Below are 27,624 nucleotides of genomic sequence, written 5' to 3'. Positions count from 1 at the left end.
AATAACAGGTATTTGAAAATGTGTACTCAGGGAAGAATATAACCTTTTAAAATTACTTACAAATGGAAATCCATGCACTGGGATTGCCAAAACACATTGCATCACGACTAAAACTAATTTTCTATTCTTACAAATACAGTTATAAAAATAGCAAATGAATTCCAAATGGTAAACTTAAGATAAAGCTTCTTCATTTCAAGTTCACATAATAACATGAATGATGTTTCATAAACTATTTCTCTAACACAGTAGTTTTCAAACTTTCTTATAGAGGTGGACCCTTGCTTCAAATAAAACCTTATCCAGAAGGTCAGCTGATACAAAACAGATCAAAAAATAAATCTCCTCTAGTTAAAATGATGGGAAAAGGAACTGGAAGCCTACCCAACAGACACTCTGTCTCCCAAAATTTTACTAATCGTTTTTTTCAGAGGGGTCCACGAGGCATTTCTGAGAAATTACTAGTGCTCTTGAGACATTTAAAGCCACTGTTATCTCAATTATTTGATATTTATAATTTATAAAATTCTTTAATAATTCTGAAAGGAGGAGAGCCCTAAGGACTAAGGAAGGTATAATACTTTATTCTCTTATCAAAAATAACCATCTAGAGGTAGGCAAGTAGGCTAAAATAGGTATGAAAATTCCATAAACGTCAACAGGGACTTAAGCTGCTTCTATCTTTCTGCTCTGCCATCCTTGGTGCAGGCTGCCACCCTCAAGGTTACTGTGTGGTCCAGGAGGGATGCCAGATATCCACCCATCTTATCTTTATTCTCACAATAGAAAGGAAGAGGAGATAAAGCACAAAAAACAAAGTACACCCTAGCCAGCTGTCTCCCTTTAAACAGTCTTTGCACCAATTCCTCCCAGTAATTTTTACTTGCAGATCCTTGGCCCAAATTTAGACACCTGGTCACGCCTAGCTGCAATGTACTTTTTCACAAGTCAAGTGTGTAGTTTGATTTTGCCTAACTTAAAATCTATTAAATTATCCTGTTACTGTTTCATGGTTGCTGACAGAAGACGGACTCTTGGGTCTTTATTAATCATTGCCCAGCTTTTTGTGTAGATTACCCTGGTCCCTAAGTCCCATGGGAATTATGCCATGGGCTTGATGACACTCTACATGTGCAATGGGTTGCATTATTACAGGAGAAGAACATGCATGAGGTTTGGAAAAACCCAACATTGTGTAGCAGTCAGTAAGTCAGCCCACTCTTGATCCTATTTTCTTCAAAAACAACCCTGAAAAAATGGTCGAGGTCAAGAGCTATCAGGACCTTGCATTCTTGGCATACCCACTAAGAACATGCAGGGCCCATGGTGGATTGCCTCTCCCAACAAACAATACCACCCTGAAAAAATTCAGACTTCTGTCACCAAGGGAGAAGGGAGGAATGAAACTGGGTATAAAATAAGTAGTCTCTATCGTATAACCTAACTGTATTATCTGAGATTGCTGTTTTATCTAATAATTTTTATCTTAATGAAGCTTTAAATAGCCCAATGTATTCTTTCCTTTGGCTGATTTCTCAACCTGGATATCTGTAGTATTCGTTTCCTTACGTTATTCAGGTCTCTGCTCAATGTTATTTCATCCAAAATGTCTTCCACACTATCAAAAGAGACTTCATGCAACCCTATCCTTCCTTTCTTTTATCTGGCTTTATTTTTCTTCATTGCACTTATTACCACCTGACTTTTAAAAAAAAAAATACTTTTCTTCACTACCGCCCCACACAAAAGTGACCAACTTACCCCAATTTACCTAGAATTTTCCCAGTTTTACTACTGAAAGTTCTGCATCCGGAAAACTCCCTCAGTCCTAGTCAAACTGGGACACTTGCTTATCCTATCCCACAATAGGATGCAAGCTCTATGAGAGCAAAACTTTGATTGTTTTCACTGTTGTATGTATCCTCGGGAATTAGAATAGTGCCTCGAACTCGATAATCGCATAATCAATATTTGTTAAATGAATGCATGAATAGATGTACCAGATTGCTGGGAAAGTGTTGGTTGGAAGTAATCTCCAATAAAAGCTGAAAAGGGCTTAGAAGTCAGTGCAATCCTCATTTTGTGCAAGGGAACACAGAAAGTTAGTGGGTGTGTCAAGGTCCAGGAAGGAAACAGAGCCTATGCCAGCTAGTTTAATAAAAGGAATTTTGCATGAGAAATGAGCTACAAATGTATTGGGAAAGCAGACAAACCAAAGTGGGGATGCTGAGATCTCTCAAATATTAGCAACGATAGGAAGCCTCTAGTGTCTTAGGGATGAAGGAACAGAGAGATAAGGCAGTGTTTACCAGAGCTCAAGAGCATGATGAATGGAAGACTCTGTATCCCTCCAGAGTGATCAGGAATCTCCAAGGAGAAAAGGTACTGCCTGAGGCTGCCCAAAGCAAAGAGAAAGAGGGCAAAAAACTGGTTTCTCCCTTTTTTCTGTCCTTCCATTGTGGAATTAATCTGGAACCCAGTTGACCAAGGAGCCAAAAAAATGTTGTCTGCAGAGATGGGTAAGAAATGTATCTTTTGTGGTTCCATACAAACTTTAGGATTGTGTGTTCTATTTCTGTGAAAAATGCCATTGGAATTTTGATAGGCATTGCGTTGAATATGTAGATTGCTTCAGGTGGTTTGGACATTTTAACAGTATTAATTGTTTCGATCTGTGAGCGTGGAATATCTTTCCGTTTGTTCATGTCTTCTTCAATTTCTTTCAGCAGTGTCTTACAGTTTTCAGTGTATGGATCTTTCACCTCCTTGGTCAAATATTTTCCTAGGTATTTTATTCTTTATGAGGCAATTATAAATGGGATTGTTTTCTTAATTTCTCTTTCTGATAGTTCATTATTAGTGTATAGAAATGCAACTGATTTTTCTATATTGATTTTGTATCCTGCAACTTTACTGAATTCATTTATTAACGCTAATAGTTTTCTGGTGGAGTTTTTACAGTTCTTTTTACATAATATCATGTCATCTGCAAATAGTGACCGTTTTACTTCTTCCTTTATGATTTGGATGCCTTTTATTTCTCTGTTTTCCCTAATTACTCTGGCTAGGACTTCTAATACGGTGTTTAGAAGAATGGTGAGAGTGGGCATCCTTGTCTTGTTCCTAATCTTAGAGGAAAGACTTTCAGTTTTTCACTATTTTGTTACCTGTGGGATTGTCATATATGGCCTTTATTACATTGACGTGCATTCTCTGTAAACCCACTCGTTGAAAGGTTTTTTCATAAATAGATGTTGAATTTTGTCAAATGCTTTTTCTGCATTTATTGAGATGATCATATCATTTTTATCCTTCATTTTGTTAATGTGATGTATCACATTGATTAATTTGCAGATGTAGAACCATCCTTGCATCCCTAGAATAAATCCCACTTGGTCAAAGTGTGTGATCCTTTTAACGTATTATTAAATTTGGTTTCTAATGCTTTGTTGGGACTTTTTGCATCTATGTCCATCAGGAATATTAACCTGTAATTTTCTTTTCTTGTTGAGTCATGTCTGGTTTTGGTAGCAGGGAATTGCTGGCCTTGTTTGGAAGTGTTCCCTCCTCTTCTATTTTTTGGAAGAATTTGAGAAGGATTGTTATTAATTCTTCTTTAGATGTTTGGTAGAATTCGCCAGTGAAGCCATCTGTTCCTGGGCTTTTGATTTAATTCGTCATTTAATCTCCTCACTAGTAATAGGGCTGTTCAGTTCTTGGTCCATTTCTCTTGAAGTAAACACAAAAATTAAAATGCCTCCTTTCTGTGTCTTTCTTAAGCCATGCTGACAACTCCATTTCACCACATAGTCAGGACTAATTGACCAACAAAAGCAAATTGTGGTCACTGGGTGCTGTTTGTAGCAACTGCTTTGTTTCTGATCTATTCTTGCTCTGCTCCCATTTCTTCCCTGCTCCAGTTTCTGTCCTGTTCCTGATACCCAACTATGTTTCCTGTTTGTTAACCCTGATTCTGCCTCTAGATTTCACCTTTATGCTTAACTTTCCCAGGCTTGAGTCGGTCATGTCTTTGTCTCCTTCCACTTGAGAATACTTTGATGAGCTGGCTGTACTCTAATTTTGCTGTACTCAGCATTGCATTTTTTACACTGCACTCTTGCGTATGGAGAGAAGGGCAATTGGGCAAAACCCAGTAAGCATAATTAGATTTTATTTGGGAGACAGCTACAGAATTAGGAAAATGTTTGGAAAAGCAAATTAATAAACAAAAGCAAAGTCCACAAAGATATAGGCAAGGTTGATGATGTTGAGACAATCTTGGGAATACTGTCAATAAGTTAGGCAATTTCCATAGACCTATAAAAGATCAGGCCCATTTTTTTCAAGGTGGGACAACTCTAAAGGGCCATTTTAGTGTCACAGCAACCTATGGAATCTACTGAGGCCTTTGTTTCAATACTACAAGATTCAACACTTCCCTTTGCCCAGTCCTACTTCTGTCACAATCCCCTCACCCAGGTGTTGATCCCAAGGGCGTTCTCCAATATAACGTATGCTTTCCAGTGTATCTGAATGATGGCAAAATGTACAAATTTACATTTTACTTTGGTTGTTGGGCTGGTGTTGGTGTTGATTACAGTGGTGCATGTAGTGGAGGTGATTGTGGAAATGGTAGTGGTTGTGGTGTTGGAAGCAGCAGAAGTGGTAGTAGGAAAGTGTTGACGGTACAGTCCTTGCTGTAAGTAGTATGTGTAAGTATTGGAAGACCGTCAGTGGGGACCCTAAGAAGTCTGGAAATCAGAGATAACAGAGAACTAGTTGTAGAGATGGCTTTCAGTTAGGAACTAGGCCAGTTTTTATAAGCAACAAATAGATTCTGTGCACATGATTAAAGGAAACCAGATTTTTGGTGAAAACTGTTATGAACATGGCCATAGAGAGGTACTAATACTCCTGAACTTTTTGTACGTACATATCACCCCCATGTTTGTAGTCATCGCTCACTCTTTGCCTCAGAACCCTAAGTTTGGACCTGGCTAAAGGCTTCAAGCTCACGCACTTGACCTCAAAAAGAAAGGAGAAAGAAGGGCTGGTCCTGAAAAGATAATTTCCCTCTGCTTTTTTGGTCTTTGAGGTTTATAAAATTGATGATGTTCTCCTCCATCTTAAAGCCCTTCAACAGCCCTCTTATGCCCTTAGAGAAATGCTAATGAGGACCTCCCCTGTATGGACACTATAGCCACATTGCTGTCATCCATTCCCACCTGCCTTCCCCTTTAGAATATGAGTGTCTTTGGAGTAGGACCTACGTAGTCTGTTTCTGTGAGGATCTCAGTGCCTGGCTCTTACCAGGTACTCAATTCTCATTTACTAAAGAATGAGTGGCAGCTATCCCCTTATCACCCAACCCCTACTGTGTTCAAGGATATTCGTTACTTAATGAAAGTGAAACAGCAGAGCAGAGGGTATAAATCTGCCTTAAATGAAATGAGGCATAAGACCCTCTTTTCTGCTCTTGTTTGGTGAGCTAGTACCAGATTTCTCTGAGCTCTAAATCCTACTGGTCTTTAGAGTGAACACAGAACAGTTCTTACTCAATCTAGTTCTTCTTTCTCCTGTCTCAAGTTTACCCGATATATCTAAGCAAAAATCCCTTAATAATGATTCAGTGAACCTGCCTGCTACACATACATAATTATCATATAATACATATTTCCACCTATAAGCCAATTAATCTTTTAAATTTTTCTTATTCTAGAAATACTAAATAGTATACTAAATGTACTGAATATTATTCATGTAAGCTCTGTCTTCCACGTTGTCATTCATGTTATACGTAATCTAATTGCAACATAAGATAAAAGAAAACCCTCAAAATTTAATTGATGGCAAATATAAGCAAACCCATACTTGTTGAGTAAACCAGAACAAGTTTTTTAAATCATTAAACTGTTTCACAGAGATACAGAGCCAAAATTCAGAAAATATTATGAAGAAACAAAATCCTGTAAAGTCGAAATATCACAAATATTCCCTTGAGATAATGTTACTGATGGGTTAGTTTGCTCTTGTCAAATTTTTCACCTTGCCCTTTTCAATTTTGCAGTCTCATTACTGAACTAAGATTGCTAGGAATGTTCCATGTTCATTCATATTATAAATTTTTTTTAGAAAATATAATCTCTATGATAATTAAATACATCATCCTCTGGAAACAAAGATAAGACCTTTCAGAGGTGAATTATTTAGTCTACAGATAATTTAAATCCTTCACTTTATCCACAGATAAATATTTTTTAAATTTCAGTTATCATTACCACACTGAGAAGATTAAGAACTAATAGTGAGGGCTTCCCTGCTGGCACAGTGGTTGAGAGTCCGCCTGCTGATGCAGGGGACACGGGTTCGTGCCCCGGTCCGGGAAGATCCCACATGCTGCGGAGCAGCTGGGCCCGTGAGCCATGGCCGTTGAGCCTGCGCGTCCGGAGCCTGTGCTCCGCAACGGGAGAGGCCACAACAGCTAGAGGCCCGTGTACCGCAAAAAAAAAAGAACTAATAGTGAGAAGGCAAAGGCTTTAAAACGAATGGATGATAATAGATAATATAGATGCAGTATATAGTTTTTTTTTTAACATTTTTATTGGAGTATAATTGCTTTACAATGGTGTATTAGTTTCTGCTTTATAACAAAGTGAATCAGCTATACATATACGTATATCCCCATATCTCTTCCCTTTTGCATCTCCCTCCCTCTCACCCTCTCTATCCCACCCAGCATATAGTTTAAAAGTGTTTCACTTTTCTATTCTCCTCTTTATTACTGTTTTTCAGCCAGTTTCCAACTTCTTCTAAGTAAGCAGTATTTTTAAGCTATAAATGACAAAGTAGATCTTATAACTCACTTCATATCTTATTATGAATTAACTTGATAAGTGGCCTCTGGCTGACATTGCATTTTTAAAGGGAAATTGGGGAGGAGAAATACATCTCAAAGCCACTACTGCTACTGCTTTTATGTATTTTCCTCTAAAATATAGATTCTATAAAATCTGCCTATGTTGCTACTTGTAAAAAAGATGCAAATAACTTCAGATTCTGCTAAAAGAAAAAATATACTACAAATTTCATTTGGATTATCTTTTGGATTATCTAATATTCTTGATTTCCATAAGTTAAAGTATATAATTTAAAAATTCTTCTATCAGGTGAGAAAAGTCATGAGAATTTTGAGAAAAAAGTAATAGTGAGAGGGTGCCAGTTATTAAAACATATTATAAATCTATAACAATTAGAACAATTGATATTGATATTGATGCAAGAAATGAGACAAATGGGACATGATTCCGCAACAGATACTGTAAGATGTGACTCTAATATGGGATAAAAGAATCAGTACTGATGTCAACTAGGACATTTCTGTTGTTTTGGAACTTTGATGAAGTCCCAATCTCAGGGCCCAAGAGATACCTGATCTACATATTCTAAACAAAAGAAGTAGACACATTCCCCATGGCACTTACTAAGAACGGCAACGCAAATCCTGACACGTTTCACCTATCATCCACTTTCAGGCCATGAGGTAGGAATTCAAAGGAAGGTTTTCCAGAGTGAGGCTTTTTTTGGAGAAAATCGTACACTTGGTAGAAAATACTACACGTTTCTCCTCCATTGCTCATACTGGGCAAAGTCTTGCTTCTTCAGCATCTCCCCAGATAAGTGAGGGGAGCTTCAAGAGAATTACTCACCAAGTCTGGTTTGTTTGATAGAGGGGAGGTATTTCCTCACACAGGCTGGATGCTGCTGAGCTGTGAAAACTGAGGTCTTGCCTGGTGCAGCTGTTAAAACAGAGTGTGATGAGAAAATATTTACAGGAAATTGATCGGGTCCTCTGTAGTATGGGGAGCACACAGATGATAGTCTGATTCTCCCCTAGAAAAATTTGAATGTAACAGGCTGTCTTAAATTGCTTGAGATCGCAGGTCCAAGACAAATTTACAGATTTGGATGGACTGGGTTTTTCTGTGATTCCACAAAGACACCTTGGAAGATAGTGGTTCTAGACTAGCGCCATTTTGAAACGCATTCTCCAAAGAACTTCCTTCCTGGATGAATGGACCCTAGGAGGAGGAAGCTGTGTGGGGTGTACCAGGAAAGCAGGAGTTGAAGGGGAGTCTTAGGAGGTCAGCAGGAATGTACATCGTCTCTAAAATGGGCAGAGGTCCAGGGAGCCAGAGTGGAGGAGGTCTTCAAATAGCTCACTAAATCACCCCTTAAGAGATGGAGTTAGCCTTTGGCTAACTGCCACAGAGAGAGTTTTCAACATCTAGCCAAGTAAAAAGATACTTTTCCTCCTTTTCGTCTGATTCCCAGCTTCTTAGCCTTAACTTGGAAGAGCCAGAAACCAGCAGCAAGTGAATGGAGAGGAAGTAGTGAATAAAACCAAAACCATCCAACTAAACCTTGGAGCAAAGAGGAGATACTTTAAATAGAATGTAAGGTGAATTTTTAAAACATTCATTTGGTTGGGAATTTTTAGTAGTCAAAAATAAGGGCTATTCACTAATACCCAAAATTTGCTGTAAAAGCAACTGGTTGCATGGTGGTTTTAAAATATATCTGCAAATGCTTTGACACTCCTCCTATCAAGAGATAGAGTCTCTGTCCCCTCTCCTTGTACCTGGTGAGCCTTTATGACTGTTGTGATGACTGAATCATGGCAGAAGCTGCACTGGGTGACTTCTGGGGCTAAATCAGATAGGGAATGCAGCTGACCTGTGGCTTCTATTGGGCACTTACTCTGGGAGCCTTCAGCTACCATGGAAGAAGTTTGGCCATTCTGAGGCCATCATGTGGAGAGGCTACATGCAGAGATCATATTGAGAGAGGCAGCGAGGCAGAGAGAGAGGCTCATCGACCACAGGGCTGCATCAGGAGAGGTGAGTGAAGTGAATGTGATATTCACCTTAGCACAAAATTTAAGGGGGAGGGGTACCAAAAAAACCTAATAATCAAGGTAAATCAGATTTTAATGCAATATTAAAAAAAATAAAAGTCAAGGTAAATGATGAATAAAACATCACCATTTTAAATAAAGACAAGATCAGTATTCCTGATTGCTCCTTTTGCCTTCAACTTCAATATGGCTCAGCAAGGCACCATTACTCATCTGATTAACGGAAGGGCCCAAAGCAACTTTCTGGAAATATCTGACATCTTGGTTCTCTGGTGTGTATGTAATTGTCAAAATGGATTGAAATGCACGCTTGAGATCTGTACATTTTATTGTTTGTAATTATACTACTCTCTATATGTGTATAAGTATTTTGAATTGTGAATAGTCATGAGATCTAATTCAATCTAAGGAGCGTTGAAGGCATGCTGCGGAGGTTTGGGGGACAGAAATTTACTTAGTTTTTAAAAGCGAGCAAGTGCATTGGATGGCCTGTGGACAGCACTCTGTATGGATGTGACAGCTGGGACTGCCGTGGCTACCTAGATGCCAGCCTGAATATGAAGCTGACACATGGAGACGGGTGGAGCTGAAAGAATCAGAGAGAAATAGGCTCGGAGCCCTGACTGAACTACACCTGATCACTGGGTTTCCTCTGGACTTTTCTGTTACATAAACCAGCATCCGTTTTATTTAAAAGCCAGTTTGTGTTGGGTTTTCTATCACACATTCAGAGAGACAAGGAGAGAAAGCAATAAAGAGAATCGGGAGGCAGGAAGAGCTAGGGGTGAGCAGAAGTCATGAGTCAGCAGAAGTAACGTACATAGCCTTGTAGACAGGGCTTACCACCGCCAGGCACTGTACTATCACGTGGTGAAAGACAGAAAATGAGTCAGACAATATCTCTGCTCTTGTGGAACTTACATTCTAGCTGGGAATGGGAGACAGGAAGGGGGACAGCAACCATTTTGGATAGTGATAAAAACTTTAAAGAAAATAATACAGGGTTATGTGGAATGGAAGAGGCTACTGCTTTTGTTGGAGCACCCGGAGAAGCCTTCTCCACGGAGGTGACATTTGACCTGTGATCTGACCGCGGAGGAGAAGCGAGCTGTCTGAAGCTCTGAAGAAAAATCTTTCCAGGTAAAGATATAGCAGCACATTCCTGGAAGACAAGAAACAGATCAAAGAGTAGAAACTCCCTAAGAACTTTAATGTGCATATAAATCACCTGGAGATCTGGTTAAACTGAAGATTCATATTCAGTATTCTGGGGTGATGACTGAGGTTCTGCATTTCTAACAAGCTCCCAAGCAATGCAAATGTTTCTGGTTTATGGACCATACTGGGAGTAACAAGGCCCTGCAGAATTGCTCCCCAAAGTATGGTCTGTAGCCTGGTTCACAAAGACTTTGAAAGTTTCTTTTAATATCTTTATGGCAATTTAACATTGATACAACATCCACGCATGTAATCACTTTTCTAGTAATCCATTTTAAGTGCATTGGTCACTGATAGATTGCAAGTTTAAAACACAAAATTTGACCCTGCACAGATAGTTTGAAAAGCACTGCCCTAGAGCCTAGAGTGTTACAGCTGGAGGGAACTGAACTAACTACTAAAACTACAAAGAAGCAGGAAACAATGAAATGTACAGCGTATAATATAGAGTAGAAATAAATGTCATGTGGAAAACATGGGGATCGGTACAGTCAACAGTACCATCACTGCCACTACCGCATTTGTGCATAAACACAGATAGACAGGCAGACAGACAGACAGACAGACACACACACACACACACACACACACACACACACACACACACAACACGGCTTCCATACAGAACTCCTGGCAGCCAGGCGTCTATCATCTATTTCTCAGATAAACATCCAGAAATGTCCTCTCTAAACATATCAATGTCTATGAGCCAGGATTTCCTCCTTCTGGAATTTAGGGTCTCCTAAGTGTTGTTCCGTCAGAAGTGAAGCGCATGGGTCAACAATGTTTCCAGTGTGTGCAGAGCTTAGAACTGTTCATTGCCTCTTTATTAAATGGATCAGAACCTTAAGGATCACCAGACTTTCAAGGAACCAATTTAAACAAATATTCTGAGAAGAAGATGGAAAGCAAGATTAATAAGGACAGGGCTACACTGAATCATAATTATGGTAAAATTGCAGAGACTCAGTGAAAACCTACCTGGTCTCTAGAGCTACATCCTCTGAAACGAGCTTACATTTTCTCTGCATGTTTGTGGTATAACCAGAAAAGATGTCACATTTCTCAGTGAGTTTCACCTATGGAATACTCTCATCTTCCTTATATTCCTAACTATACTTTAACAACTCTCACTAACTGAGGTAATCTCAATGTGTTCCTAGAAAGTTAAAAGTACCTGTCTAAACCACTGTGAATGGCTTAGTATGTATATTTCATCAGTTTGAATGCTTTTAGTTGTAAATAACAGAAGACACATTTCACACTAGTTTAAGAACTAAAGGAGACTTATTGGCTCATATAAATGGAAGTACAAGAGAGGGTGTGGGCTTCAGGTAATGTGTGATCCAATGACGCAGTGGCAGTCTGGAAAACTCAATTTTTCTTCTCTGTTCTTTTTGCCATCACAAAGGAGGGGTATTACCTAAAAATTATTATGTGACTTGAACAAGTTCTTCTCATTATCATTATTGCTTATTTGTCTTGACTTTTGCTTGGGCAATGGACTTATACCCTCATAGTATACATGATGCAGAAGAAATATTTTTCAGGAGAGAGATTCCAAAATGTTATTCTAGCTTGTATAAACTTGAGTTGGAGATTATTTGGATGTGTTCCACCCAAAAAATAACTACGTCCTATTGCTTTCTCCTAAGATTTCCTCACTGCACCAGGATTCTGTGGGTACATAAGTAAATGAAGTCAAGGTCAGATGGTCATGACCTCCCAATGCCCTTTCTTTCTTCCTCAGAGAGGTGAGACCCAGTCAGACACACTGTATGTTTCAGTGCCTCTATTCTATAAACAGTTTGTTATATGAAGAGAGACAGATTACTCTACATGTTTTCAAGAGATATAATTTTTACATTTTTCACATGCCTGGCATTCTCTCTCAGTCATTCCTTCCTCCTAATGGATTTCTTGTAGACACAAATATATTTATTATCCTAACATTCTTTTCTTTCTTCTTCATCTCTTTTCAATCTTGTCTGTTTTCAACGGAGAAAAAAGTTAAAGATTGTTTAAAATGGTCTATTTTTTTTTCTAACATTGAAGAAACTGAAAAAAAAAAGTATCCAAACTCCTTTCTTTTATTTTAGAAACTAGAGGCCGATTGAAACCATAAAGTCAGTCAGCCAACACTGATAGAATATAAAAACCTTTCTGCAAACTATAATAAATAAAAATGCATATCTGTTATACATTAGTTAACCCTTAGGCAGGAGAAGATGTAGACACATCAAGTAGTTTGCATTTAAATGAAGCATTATTAATAAGAGTCACGGCTGGTTAAAGGTTTGGAAATAATCCATTGTCCCACAGTAAGAATTCCTCCAAAGTCATTTAGTCCTGGGGAAAGAATCTGGTTCATACACAGTGCTGACCTGAGAGCCCTGTAGTGACACCTACCAAGTGAGGGAGAAACTGGCCCACTGTTAGGAGAGCAGAACAAAGACTGTGTTGCCTGGGAGGCAACTTTGTAACTTGATGGATCAAACTTGCAATTTCTAGGATCTATCTTTAATAGCAGACATTAAAGGTTTTGAGTAGACAAGTTGGGTCTTTCACCAGTATTAGAATTTTATGTACTCAGTTGATATTTGTACTTGTTAAATTATAATAAAAAATAATTCTAGCCAATCCTGGAAGTCCTCAAAACTTTTCCCTTACAAAAATAGTCTGAACGTTACTCAAATTTGAGAAAAACAAATTGCTGTGCCGAATGCCTCCCTGGGAATACAGCTGGGATGCAGACAACGTTCCTAATTCCTTCATCTTCAGATCCCGGAGCCTGTGCTTGACAGGAAATAGAATTATTAACCTGTATTTTCAACCCACCCCATAGACAAGAGCAACTCTACTTTATCCTCTATATACTTGGGCTTTCTCTGTAAGATTTTATTTTATTTTTTTTTTTATTTATTATTTTTTTTTTTTGCGGTACGCGGGCCTCTCACTGTTGTGGCCCCTCCCGTTGCGGAGCACAGGCTCCGGACGCGCAGGCTCAGCGGCCATGGCTCACGGGCCCAGCCGCTCCGCGGCACGTGGGATCTTCCCGGACCGGGGCACGAACCCGTGTCCCCTGCATCGGCAGGCAGACTCTCAACCACTGCGCCACCAGGGAAGCCCTGTAAGATTTTATTTTAATTAAAAAACTTTTTTTTTTAAACCAGTGCAATATACCACACTGCCTTGTCACTCTAGAAAGTCTTGGGTCCTCTGGGTGAGAACAAGCAGAAGAGAATGGAGCAGTAATGATACAGGTTTACTTCAAAAGGAGATGTCCCTGAGTGGAATCATCCCAGTTCTGGGTAATTTTATGGAAGAAGTAACGTAGGCAAAATGCCTTTTTGACTTCTGATGTATTACCATTTAAGATGGGCATGTACAATTTGCTTTGCTAAATGAGACCAGAACAGTAGTATCTTTTTAACCCATGCTTTGTTTTAATCTCATTTGTAAACTTGCAACAAACCAAGTTATTAAATCCTTTAAGCTGGGCTCTTTTCCTATGGTTCAATAGAATAAATGCCATTTTACCTTTCAACACCCTTAGAATACTTTTAGTAACTTTTAAGGAACCCTTAGTTACTTTTAGTAACTAGTTATGGAATCATTCTCCTATTCTTCTTCTACCAGCTAGCATTTCATGCACTTACTTCCTTTGCATCTGAGAATGACCAGATTTGGAAATGGACAAATGGAAGAACTTTGCTATTCAAAGAGGAGGAATCCTCTGGAATTTCTAAGCAATAAGAGAATACTCTCCAAATGGGATGCCTGGAGATGACTCTATGGCAAGAACAAAAAAGTTATGTAGAGAAATCATTCATTCTTGCATTCACGTATTCGTCCCATGTCAAGTGAACACTGATAAGGTATGAAACATTTTGCTAGGCTCTGAGGATGATCTGGTGAAGTGGGCCCTGCTCTTGAGTAGTTTATGGTCTAAGTGGGAAGAGAAACATTGCATATATAGCTAAATGTATAATTTCAAAGTAGGATGAATACTGTGAAGCAAAAGTACAGATGAGAATGTATCTCAGTGGGTTTATCCTAACTTGTGGGAATCATGGAGTAATGTCCATGGCTGTGCCGTTCACTGAAACACTGAACTGTGAAAGATGGCCAGGCCTGAGCAAATACCATTGTTCCATTCTGGGTAATCTAGGTTTGAGACAGGCATATGGGGAAGTCAAATAAACTCAGATAGATGGAGAAGTCTGCATTGAAGATAACAGTTTAGGAATCCTTAACCAATAAATGATAAGCTAGAGGTGAGAATGAACTGACTTAGGGATAGAGTTGAAAAGAGGGCCTATCACTAAGTCTTGAGGAATTCCATTTAAAGATTAGGGAGAGATTAGTTGGCAAAGAATATCAAAGAGTGGTCTGAAGACAGAGGCAGAGCAACTTTGCAGCTAATAAAGGTGAAGATTCTGGGTCCTTCTCTTGCTTGGGAGGAGCCCTAGCAACGGGTTTACACGGTCATATATTCTTGTAAAATTTGCACAAGAAAGATATCTTTGTTTTTCTTTTCTAAAAGCAGAGCCCCAGGGCTTCCCTGGTGGCGCAGTGGTTGGGGGTCCGCCTGCCGATGCAGGGGACGCGGGTTCGTGCCCCGGTCTGGGAGGGTCCCGCGTGCCGCGGAGCGGCTGGGCCCGTGGGCCATGGCCGCTGAGCCTGCGCGTCTGGAGCCTGTGCTCCGCAACGGGAGAGGCCGCAGCGGTGGGAGGCCCGCGTACCGCCCGAAAAAGTAAATATAAATAAATAAAGAGACAGGTAACATCATTAGCACAAAAAACAAAACAAAAAAAAAAAAAAAAAAAAAAGCAGAGCCCCAAATTGTATGAGCTTCAGGTCTCACACTTCTGCCCCTAACTCAGAGGAAGGAGCAAAACCAAGAGTGAGTGATTGCCTGGAATTGCAAGGGGAGGGGAACAGTTCAGGAAGAGAGAGTGCAACAGTTATGAACGCATCTGAAGAGACAGGAATATGAGGAGAGAAACACATCTGCTGGATTTAGGTAGTGGGAGGTCACTGGTGTCCCTAGCAAGGGCCCGTTCTGTACTATGAAGGGGTAGGAAGCCAGATGCAGTTGGTTGGTTTCAACAAACTTAACTAAGAAGGAGAGGGGAAAAGTGTGGTAGCTGGGGAGAGACAGGTTTGGGAAGTAGCTTATTTGTTTCCTCTCTCTCTCTCCCCGCTCCCTCCCCGCTTCCCTTCCTCCCTCCCTCCCTCCCCTTCTCTCCTTCTATTTCTCTTTTCTCCTTTTTTGTCTCTTTTTCAGAATGGAGAGACCTGAGAGTGCTGATTGAAAGGTTATGCAACATAGAGATGTGTTGAAGAGACAAGAACAGAAAAGATAAGGTAAATGAGTTTTTCCTTTATCCTAACTTTCATTTTCAAAAGACCCAGAGGAAATGAATATCCATAGACTATGAAGAAATCTACTCCATGTTTTTGTTTCCCCGTGGGAAAATCTATACCAATTCATATGTTTATAAAAGAGCAAGCGTCCTTGGGCTGAAGACACTCTCTTCAGCCCAGGGCACTGAGCTGACTACTCAACTCCTAGTCATTTACAGGCAAATGTTCTATTTTGCAGCTTTCTGAAAATATCCATTTAAAAACTTAAACCAGTTTCCCTCTGAAGTCTTGTATATTTTATAAACTGTGTTTCCCCTTAAATAGTTGGTGAATATTGTAGAAATACAAATACGTTTTTTAAGACAAACCAAATTTACAAGTCTGCTAAAGAAAAACAGACCTTTAATTCAGGATATTAAAATAAATTCTTTAAATATTTTAATTGGGCTTCTGAGTATCCTTTGATGTATACTTTAATATTAGACTTATGTATTGAAAAAGGGAGCAATTTTCCTCCCCAGAGAATATTCCTGGGACTCAGGGAATTGAGAATATCAGAAAGAAAATCTTAAATGGCACAGAATAGAAATGAGTATGTTTTTCCTGGCACCGTGTATTTCTGCACCCTTCCTCCACTTTTTGTTTGTTTGTTTTTTAGTTGGATCATCTGTCTGAGAATGGACATTGATGCGCTAAAAGTTACTTTCTAGAAAGTTAGATTAGCCCCGCCCCCAAGCATCCTCATTAAAGTGCTTCTCATCACTTTAATGAGCTACCAGAGAGCAATCCGCATTAAAAAAAAAAAAAAAAAAAGTCCTCAAAACTAGAAATAGAGGCTACCGGTTCCCGCAGGTTACCAGATTCAGCAAATAAAAATACAGGCTGCCCAGGTAAATCCGAATTTCAGATAAACAAAGAATTTTTTAGTGTATATCCTAAACGTTGCATGGGACAGACTTGTCCAAATTAATGCTTCTTTTTTATTTGACCTTGACATTTAAGGGGGCTTTTCTCCAGCAACCGTGCGGAACCCACTCCCCACATCCCCAGCCGAGCGCCCGCGGAGCTAGTTTAAACCCCGGGGCCTGCCGGCTGGGCCGCGCCCCCTGATTGGCCGAGGCGCGCCAGCCGCCCCGCCGGCCGAAGGCGTCACGCAGCCCTGGCAGCCCGGGCCCAGCCGCCGCAGCCGCCTCCACGGCAGCCCCGGTCGGCGCAAGTGCGGCGCGCGCAGGGGGAGGGGGCGCGGCGGAGCGCGAGGCTGGCGTCGGGCCGCCGGCGGCCGGGCAGGATTAAGTTTCTCGGTGGAGTGGGAGCGTTAGTGCGCGTTCCTCCCGAAGCTCCTCGCCGGGACGTTACTTCAGGACAGAAGAGAGCGAGCGTGGGCGAGGCGAGGCTCCCAGTGTCCCCGGCGACCCCAGCTCTCCAACCCTCCGTTCCTTTCGCGTTCCCGCCGGCGGCGGCTGCCGCGAGCAGGGTAAGCAGCGCCGGGGCCCGGGCCAGGAGGCCGGAGCGCGCCCCCGTGCCCTGCGCGCGCACCGGCCGGGAAGGTGCGCGGCCGCCCGGGGCTCGGCTCGCGGGGCGGGCGGGCGGCCCACCCTGCGCGGCCCGGCGCTACCGGGAAGCAGCTGCTCCTCTGATTGTTGAAAATGATGGGGTCTGGAAGTTTCCTTTGCGACTCGCCGGGTCCCCAAGCGGTCGTTCCGGTTCTTTCAGCCACTTCTCCCCTCCTTTTGCTCTTGTTGATTCTAAGAGGTTGAAAAGTTTCGTCTTTTTGTTCGCCAGGAGGGGCATAGTAAGGGTGCTGAAGAGGCGGACCCCGGGCCTGGCACGCGGGCCGGGCGCAGCGGGGCGCGGGAGCCTATTGCTGTCTGCTGCGGTGGCCGCGCCCCGGGTCGGACGCCCACTCTATCGTTACGCGGGGGTGGGGAGACGCGCCCCCAGACTGGCGCCTCTCGCCTCGGCTGCGGGACACCCAGAGCGCGCGGCTCACTGGTATCCGCCCCCACTTTTCATCCCTCTCCCAGACGCCAGTGCCCTTTCGTCAGCTGTCCGCGTTGGTGGGAGTGTTTTGCTCCCGCCTCCCCTTTTATCCCCCCACCCCGCGGCGATGGGGCGCCTTTGTCCGCAGTTTCGCAGCCCCGGGATGCCGGATGTTTGTAGGGAAGCGCTGTTCCGAAGTTGTGTGTGTGTGTGTGTGTGTGTGTGTGTTTTTCAGCGGTGGTGATGGTGTAAATTCTTGCTGCGTTCTTTTGCAGAGGCACAAAGCCTGGGCTATTCTTTCCTGCCGATCGCGTGGAAATTCATGCTGGGACTGCGGAGAGGGGGAGGGGCCGGGAGAGGGCGGGAGGGGCCGCTGCTGCTCTGTGTCCAGGGGCGAGTAGGGGCCGGTGGGAAGTCTCCGTCCATCTCAGCAGCTGGGGCTGCCGAGGTTGCTCTGCTGGGGCGGAATCCGGGTTTGGACGCTGCGGGTCTTGGGCGGAGTGGGTGCGGGTGGCGGCTAGTGTTTCAGAGGTGTCATCAGATAAGAGGACCTTGACTTCACCAACCTAGAAGGAAGACTCTCCAAATTCTTTTGGTGTCGAGAGGGGAATAATCTGAAAAGTGGCCAGACTCTTGTCATCCAGCCTTGTTGGACAGCTGTGGCGTAAACATCCCGTTTGTGTTTCCGTAGGCATTCCTCATTTAGGTTGCCTTTAACAGAATAAGTAACACCTAATCTGAAACATTCATGAAGTGATGGAGTGGGTTTCAGGGTTACATGTTGCATTTGGGTATAGGGAACTACAATGAACTTTTTGTAGGAGTCGCATCATCTAAATTTGTAAAATATATGCTTTAGCCCCGGTAGAATTTAGGTAAATAACTGCATTTAAAACCCAACAAAACTTGGAAGTTTCTTGGCTTGAATTCTAATGCAGTGCACCTGTGCCTTTGCCTGAGGGAGGAGCTGAGAGGGTTTAGAGGGTGGTGGGAATAATCTTGTCTGGGATGCCCAGATTCCCTGCTTGCTGATGGGCTAGTTTACAGATGGGCCAAGTTTATCTAGACTGGACTCTATCCCTCACTGCCCCCTCACTCCCCCCTCCCATTTCAGAGTTCACATTAGGGTCCTTAAAAGCAGAGGTCTGTAAACTTTAAGGGCCAAGGGCCAAATCTGTCTGCTGCAGCCTGTTTTTTTCTCTATGGTTTAAGAGCTAGGGATGGTTTGTACATTTTTTAATGGTTGAAAAACAAAATCAAAAGAATAATATTTCATGACATGTGAAAAATATATGAAGATCAAATGTCAGTGCACATAGTTTTATTGATGCACAGCCACTCTCATTCTTATTGTCTGTGATTCTTTCTTGCTGTTTGTGGCTGCTTTCGCAGCAGCAGTGGCAGATTTGAGTAGTTGCATAGTTGAGACAGAGATGGAGAGCCTTCAAAGTCTGAAAAATTTACTGTCTTACTCTACAGAAATAGTTGCCAATCAAGACTAGGCTTCAAAAGTATTGCTTACATACTCCCTCATGTAATGAGCATATTGTTTAATTCCACTGCCTTTTAGGCCCTGTTTCTGGTGTTCTGCGAATTGGCAGACTGTTCCCCAGAAGGCAGACAAATTAATGTGTTGGATTTCTCATTTCCATGTTTCACTCTCAAAAAGTTTTCTTAACCTTTTGGTATCTTTTTAAGAATCTAGGCTGAAGTGGGGTTTGTGATTAGCAGAAATTATATATTTAGCTATTTTAAGTTCAATATATAGCTGTATCTCAGGGTGCTCTGCAGTGAGTTCTGGTGACTTCTAGCTGCTCTGTTACCTGAGCAGCTTTGAGAATTATAGTTCTGCTTATTTAGCTAGACAGAGGCAGGGGTTAGGGGTTGTCATAAGTTCCTTTCCACAGGCAGGTTGTCACTTAGGCAGAGCTAGTTTGGGGAGCCCCTTGACTCTTCATCACTCGTCTTGCCTACGTCATTTGCAAAAACAAACAAAACAATTGATGAAGTTTGTCTCAACATATTACTACTAGATTGCTCAGATGCATACCATAATCCTTACTTGTGTTCCCTCCTTTTCCTTGGCTCCTTTCAGTATTTCTTTTCCCCTCTCTTGTTTCTGGTTTCCTTTCTCCATTTAACACACTCCTTCATTTCATCACGTGAGCCCCCTGACTGTTGTTGCTAGGGGACAGATGTATGTCAGTTTTTATTGTACTCCAAATTCCTATCATATATACAATGCCCTGTTTGGCGGCTGAAGTTCTCTTTGCATCTCAGATACTTTTTTTTGTATATCTTTATTGGAGTATAATTGCTTTACAATGTTGTGTTAGTTTCTACTGTATAAAAAAGTAAGTCAGCTATGAGTATACATATATCCCCATATCCCCTCTTGAGCCTCCCTCCCACTCTCCCTATCCCAGCCCTCTAGTTCATCACAAAGCATCCAGCAGATCTCCCCGTGTTTTGCAGCTGCTTCTCACTAGCTATCTGTTTTATTTTTGGTAGTGTATGTATGTCAGTGCTGCTCTCTCACTTCATCCCAGCTTCCCTTTCCCCTGCTGTGTCAAGTCCTTTCTTTACATCTGCGTCTTTATTGCTGCCCTGCCACTAGGTTCATCAGTACCGTTTTTTTAAGATTCCATATATGTGCGTTAGTATACGATATTTGTTTTTCTCTTTCTGACTTACTTCACTCTGTATGACAGACTCTAGGTCCATCCACCTCACTACAAATAACTCAATTTTGCTTTCTTATGGCTGAGTAATATTCCATTGTATGTATGTGACACATCTTCTTTATACATTCATCTGTCAGTGGACACTTAGGCTGCTTCCATGTCCTGGCTATTGTAAATAGAGCTGCAATGAACACTTTGGTATGTGTATCTTTTTGAATTATGTTTTTTTCCAGGTATATGCCCAGTAGTGGGATTGCTGGGTCGTATGGTAGTTCTGTTTTTAGTTTTTTAAGGAACCTCCATACCGTTCTCCATAGTGGCTGTATCAGTTTACATTGCCACCAACAGTGCAAGAGGGTTCCCTTTTCTCCACACCCTCTCCAGCATTTATTGTTTGTAGATTTTCTGATGATGGCCATTCTGACTGGTGTGAGGTGATACCTCATTGTAGTTTTGATTTGCATTTCTCTAATGATTAGTGATGTTGAGCATCCTTTCATGTGTTTGTTGGAAATCTGTATATCCTCCTTGGAGAAATGTCTGTTTAGGTCTTCTGCCCATTTTTCGATTGGGTTGTTTGTTTTTTTGATACTGAGCTCCATGAGCTGCTTGTATATTTTGGGGATTAATTCTTTGTCAGTTGCTTCGTTTGCAGATATTTTCTCCCATTCTAAGGGTTGTGTTTTCATCTTGTTTATGGTTTCCTTTGCTGTGCAAAAGCTTTGAAGTTTCATTAGGTCCCAATTGTTTATTTTTGTTTTTATTCCCATTTCTCTAGGAGGTGGGTCAAAAAGGATCTTGCTGTGATTGATGTCATAGAGTGTTCTGCCTATTTTTTCCTCTAAGAGTTTTATAGTGTCTGGCCTTACATTTAGATCTTTAATCCATTTTGAGTTTATTTTTGTGTGTGGTGTTAGGGAGTGTTCTAATTTCATTCTCTTACATGTAGCTGTCCAGTTTTCCCAGCAGCACTTACTAAAGAGGCTGTCTTTTCTCCATTGTGTATTCTTGCCTCTTTTGTCAAAGGTAAGGTGACCATATGTGTGCAGATTTATCTCTGGGCTTTCTGTCCCATTCCATTGATCTATATTTCTGTTTTTGTGCCAGTACCATACTGTCTTGATTATTACGGTAGCTTTGTAGCATAGTCTGAAGTCAGGGAGCCTCGTTCCTTCAGCTCTGTTTTTCTTTCTCAAGATTGCTTTGGCTATCAGTGTCTTAGTGTTTCCATACAAATTGTAAGTTTTTTTTGTTCTAGTTCTGTGAAAAATGCGATTGGTAATTTGATAGGGATTGCACTGAATCTGTAGATTGCTTTGGGTAATATAGTCATTTTCACAATGTTGGTTCTTCCAGTCCAAGAACATGATATATCTTTCCATCTGTTTGTATTGTCTTTGATTTCTTTCATCAGTGTCTTACAGTTTTCTGCATATAGGTCTTTTGACTCCTTAGGTAGGTTTATTCCTAGGTATTTTATTCTTTTTGTTGCAGTGGTAAATGGGAGTGTTTCCTTGATTTCTCTTTCATATTTTTCATCATTAGTGTATAGGAGTGCAAGAGATTTCTGTGCATTAATTTTGTATCTTGCTACTTTACAAATTCATTGATTAACTGTAGTAGTTTTCTGGTGGCATCTTTAGGATTTTCTTGGTGTAGTTCATTTATCTTTTAAATGCATATATATGATGAGGGAGTAGAGACTCTCCCCAGAGTTTACTGTATCTGTGCAAGGCTTGGTGCTTGGAGACATTGATGGAAATCCTTGAAATGTAATTTTGCATTGATCAGGCCTTTAGCCTTTAGCTGATGTGGTGGAGAGGCTCTGCTTTACAAACAAAGAAATGGACCCATTTCAGATTAAGGGATTTAGAAGCTGGGGAGTAACAGTTGCCTGGAAGTTACTGTCCTGAGTTAAGAGCAGATTAATAGACTTGATTCAGGTTGAGTTGCAGGTGGGTTCCCTTTTGTATATTTATAATACGCACAAAGTACTCTGTGCTTTTCACAAAATATCTTCAGGCAGGGTTGACGTCTTGGGTTGGAAATGTCCCTATATATGCTAGAGCAAATGACACATCTATCAGCAAAAGCTTCTATGATTCAGAGTAAAGAAGCAAACAACTTCCTGTAGAATTCAGGACTGCTTGATGGTGCATGTGAATGATGATAATATCACCAATTATATTTCCCAAACAGTTATGTGTGCTCTTAAAACACGTTTGGCCTAAAGTAGGAATTCATTTGATATTGTTACATTGTTACATACATTATCAACCCCATATTTATAACAAGAAAGGTATTATTTTTTCTTGTAAATTAGTTTCCTGCTTAAAAGAGCATCACTATAAATACAGTTGGGAAATGATGTTTAATATGATAAAGTTAATGTACTATAATTAAATAATTATAGTGGGGTTCCACATGGGTGAATAAGAATAAGGAGATGAACTATTTCTAGATAGAGAAAACTGATACCATTGCCTTCCTGTGAAACACTTGCCAAGAAGATCTGAGATAGTTATTCATTGAGTAGATGGTAATAGATGGATTAGGAGGTATGTTGAATTGGGTTAGGCACTGGGGAGAACACCAAATAAATACTGTTGGAAGCTTACTGTCTTAGTTGGAAAAATAGACACACAGAGGAAAGAACAAAAAGGTTTTACATGTAGTAAAAGTTACAGTGATTAAAGAAGTTAGACATCAACATTGGGTTCCTTGCTGGCAACTTGTAGATGGATTAAGGGCCTACCCCAGTGACCTCATTTAACCTTATTTACCTCTTTAAAGACCCTCTCTCCAAATATAGTCATATTCTGAGGTATTGGGGGTTAGGACTTCAACATATGACTTTGGGGAGGAGACAATTCATAAATTCTTACAGAGACTGTAAGGCTCTCACAGACTGTAGGTTGTAAACTGGTGAGACCTTGAAGAATTGGACTGGCTTCAGGGTAAGGGAGGGAGGTCCTGTAGGAGGCTATTGTGGTGGTATACCTAAGCTGTATTGTGGTAATTTGATGTTTGGAAAGAAAGGGAAACTACTATGTGAGGAAAAAGTTATTTTATCTTTGGCCTGAGGCCACTTGTTTTCTTTCTTCTGGTGTTCACTGGAAAATTGGCCCTTCCTTTTTGTAGACAGAGCATTCGTTTTCTTTTTAAGCATTTCATAAAAGCATCAATTTTCTTAAAATATTTCTTCTATCTCTCACAAAATGAGTAAAACATTAAATTAGCAAAGATGAAATATAAGTGTTGTAAACATCTCACGATGGTTTTGGAGTGTGATTAAAACAGTAAAATTTATAATTTAAATTATATTGACCTAAAAACTGTGTGTATATCCTATGCATGTTTTATGGTCAGATATTTGGCATAGTCTTTTTTCCCCAGAAATATCTTCCCCTTTTTGGAAAAATATAATTTAAAAAGTAATTCATATCCTATGTATCATAAAGTAACAAAAAACTTTTTGAAGCGTTGAAATTATATTTGTTAGAGCAGTGTTAAAGCAGTTCTTCCAAATTTGGACAGCTGAGTTTAAAAAAAAAAAAGGTAAAACAAGGCTTAAATTCTTGCTTTTTTTCTTCTTGCCTGTGGTGGTTAAATTTGTTTGGTCGAGGGAATTCTTGTCTTTATCCTCCTGTTGGCTTTATTTAGATCTGCAAAATCAACATTCATTGTTATTTTCTTGTAAACCACTCTACCTCCGGATCTAGGGTGCCATAACTAAATGCAGGAGGGGAAAGTGAAAGAGAAAACACTTGTAAGAAAGGAAAAGACAGAAACATCAGCTACTGGACAACAAAAACTCAAGGAAAAACCTATTTAGTTTGTGTTGATGATTTAATGTTGATAGTATGAATACCTTTTGGGATACTTTTTTTTTGGGGGGGGGGGGTACGTGGGCCTCTCACTGTTGTGGCCTCTCCCGTTGCGGTGCACAGGCTCCGGACGCGCAGGCTCAGCGGCCATGGCTCACGGGCCCAGCCGCTCCGCGGCATGTGGGATCTTCCCGGACCGGGGCACGAACCTGTGTCCCCTGCATCGGCAGGCGGACTCTCAACCACTGCGCCACGAGGGAAGCCCCTGGGATACTTTTCATTTACTCTATTGCTTATGTTTTAAAACTATAGTTATAGTAAAATACATAAGGTAATTCTTTCTTTTAGTAACTTTTTTTGATGATAAAAAAGCACGTTTAAAAAATATGGACAACATGAGCTTCCCTGGTGGTGCGGTGGTTGAGAGTCCACCTGCCGATGCAGGGGACACGGGTTCGTGCCCCAGTCCGGGAAGATCTTACATGCCGTGGAGCGGCTGGGCCCGTGAGCCATGGCTGTTGAGCCTGCACGTCCGGAGCCTGTGCTCCGCAACGGGAGAGGCCACAACAGTGACAGGCCCACGTACCGCAAAACAAAACAAAACAAAATACATACATATATATATATATATATATATATATATACACACACACACACACACACAACATAAACAACTGCAAAGAAACAGAAAAACTTAGCTGCAATTCTGTCACCTAGGTACTATCCCTCCCCAAAGAAAACAAGTATTTTGTGAAACGAGAATGCTTAACTTATTTTGATATACAAATGAACAAGTACAGCCATTGGTCAGTAGTTTTCAGTAATTGCCCTTTCTCTCAGTGAGGATAAAATGATTTGAGATTATTAAACGTCCATATGTTTGAACTGACATTAATTGCACCTGTTTGAACCAATGTCTCTTGACTCTTTGAGGAGGTATAATATGCCTAACTACCATATGGCACACAGGACACCAGTGGAGAATGCATTTGTAATTCTTGATCTGGGCTTAAAAATTAAATGTTCCATAGACCTATAGTTAATTTTGCAATAACTTTACATTATGTATTGATAATTAGGTGGTCCCTAGCATGCCTTGCTTCAGGGAACACGCTGAAGAAAATGGTCATGGGAGTCTGTTATCCTGTGCTTATAAGAAATCACTACACTAACAAAACTGTGATGACAGAACCATAAATATTAAAGATTATTTTACAGTTTAAAAGATCTTCTCTGATCTATACAAGGTATGCCCAGCTTCTCTTATGTTTTGCTAAGCACCCCTCCCAAACAGGTCCTGTTTGTCTAAGGCATTACTGGATAAAGTTAAAGAAGGTTTAGACCAGATGTTCCCATTTTCTTCCCCCAGTCTTGCAAGAGTATTTCATTTTAATAAGTCAGGCATGAAGTCTGCCTCTGGGCAACATTTATTTCCTGCTGTAGCACTGGAGGGGCCTCAACTATAGGATTCAGTGGAGTTTTGCCTGACACCCTCTCCCTCCTTTCTACCACATTCACGGTTTTCCTGGGACTAGTGAATGTAGTCATCCTGTTCCGGTTGAGAAAAGTACAGCACTGGAATGTCTCTTTATACTATAAACTTTGCAGAATGTACATATATACATATATCTATCTATATTAATAGCCCCCGGGCCTGGATTATTGCCCCCTAGGCAGTGCTATTAAGTTCAGTGAACATCTGTTGGGTGCTAAACTCAGGACGTTTAGGCTTCCCCCTTCTCTCAGGGAGGGGAGAAGGCTTGTTTAAGTATTTTACTGAGGTATAATTTATAGTTCACATATGATGAACTGCGCATATTGAAAGTGTACAGTTTGTTGAATTTGGACCCTTGTGAAACCAGCCTCGCAGTCAAGACAGTGCACATATCCATCCCCCTCAGATTTTCCTCACGCCCCTTTGTAATCCTTTCTTGCCTCTCCTACTTCCCTATCTCAAAGTAACCACTGATCTGCTTTTTGTCACTATAGTTTGCATTCTCTAGAGCTTTAAATAAGTGGAATCATACAGTGTGTTCTTTTTGTCTGACTGCTTCACCGTGTATTTTAGGATTCATCCTTGTTGCCTGTACTCGTGGTTTATTACTGTTTATTACTGAGAAATAGTTCATTTTATGGATATAGCATTCAGAGTTTTTGAAATAGTTTTAGAATTCTCCTATACTTCATCCATTGCCTTGTAGTGTACTTGTGCTTGGATTCAACTATGTTGTGTCAGACTCTTGTATTTGACAGTTTTATTCAGTCTTCTTAAATTCATGCCTCTTTTGGATCAACATAAAATTTAAGTACCCTTATTTAATGTTTACATGAAGTTCAAAAATATGTAAATCATATTTTATTAAAAAAAAACCCTGGCAATTGTAAAATAGGGAGATTTAAATTTTTCAAATTTTTGAAAATATCAGGTGATTAATTTTTTTAAAGTCACGTGAGCGTTGAGGTTTTCCACAAGCTTTTGTATACTACCTTGTGAAGTCAGTTTCAATATTGAGCCCAAAACTGTATTTCCAGATTGCTTGCCTAATTCTCCTGACCCACGTGCATATTTTTGGTAGTTCTTATAATTTTTGGTAGATTTATTGGTCACTTCTTATGACAACTTTATGTGACAGTCCTATAGTGATTTGGATAACAAAGGAGTAATTTGGCACCTGAATTATACACATAATTGCCATTCATTATATGTTACACCTAAGATCATCAGACATACCAAGAATTGGAGAAAGGATGGTCATTATATTATGAAAACATGTTATTCTTACTGGGGTCATTCAGGTTTTTCAGGCCATTTTTAACATTTTTGTGTTTGTCTCTACTCTCTGATCACTTGATTGAAATTGAGTGGCTAAACAATAAAAAAAACACAAACCCCAAAGCAGCAACACCATTTAAAGCAGATGTGCTGTCTGGATTATTACAAAAGTAAAAGTTGGTTCATAATCTTAATTTTAACAGTCCTTTGAGTACCATAGTAAAATACAGTTAATGCATGTAGTTAAATAGTAGATGTGTTAATTAAGAAGCAAATAGTCATGTTTATTGAAAGAGAATGAGACCTTTTAAATTGTTTTCAGAGGCGAAGTACCAAGTGGTCAAGATGGCCTTAGTGAGTCCTATAGACTTACATAGGGTGACTAAATAGTGTAGCCTATTAAAGTTATCTCTGAATTAGTAATTAGGAGATTGAATTGGTCCATGCTTATTTATCTCACGTGGGTAAGGTTTGTGTTTGGGTAGATTCATATTAATTCAGACTTCTTTAAATAATTTTCCCTTCTCTGAGCAACTTGGAATCTTGCCAGCACGATATAAGTTGTTATGTCTTTGGCTGACTTTCCTCATTGTTTTCTCAGGAGTGTACACTACCACTGCTTGATGAGCTTATCAGCTGATTTAGACAGTGACACCTCTTTGCTTTCAGAGGGATACAGAGTTCTCTCTAATGAGTCTTTAGTACAGATTATGAAAAACACTACTTTTATTACTGTGAAGAAATTTTAATTTCTTCTTGAACGTTTGCATATTCAGTTAATGGAAGATCCAGAGGTGAATTTGTTTTGGTTTAGTGTGGAGGTAAATAAGAGAGCATCATGGCTGATTTATATTTTTT

The 27,624-nt window shown here is 40.5% G+C and overlaps 1 protein-coding gene across 6 annotated transcripts in view; it reads left to right on the top strand.

Moving 5' to 3' along the window:
* Nucleotides 1-16,469: 16,469 nt before the first annotated feature.
* The window catches only part of MPDZ (multiple PDZ domain crumbs cell polarity complex component), a 180,170-nt gene continuing 169,015 nt past the window's right edge, over nt 16,470-27,624 (top strand). For 3 of the 6 annotated variants that reach the window (XR_009519879.1, XM_060014752.1, XM_060014749.1), the window contains exon 1: nt 16,471-16,976. The gene's annotated coding sequence lies outside the window, so the exon portion shown is untranslated. Of the gene's footprint in view, nt 16,977-27,624 lie in introns of all 6 variants that reach the window. The other 3 variants (XM_060014751.1, XM_060014750.1, XM_060014753.1) reach the window with 2 other exon arrangements.

This window comes from Delphinus delphis, chromosome 6 (assembly GCF_949987515.2).
Source record: "Delphinus delphis chromosome 6, mDelDel1.2, whole genome shotgun sequence".
Taxonomy (NCBI): Eukaryota; Metazoa; Chordata; class Mammalia; order Artiodactyla; family Delphinidae; genus Delphinus; species Delphinus delphis.
This window is presented reverse-complemented; position numbering and strand designations above follow the sequence as displayed.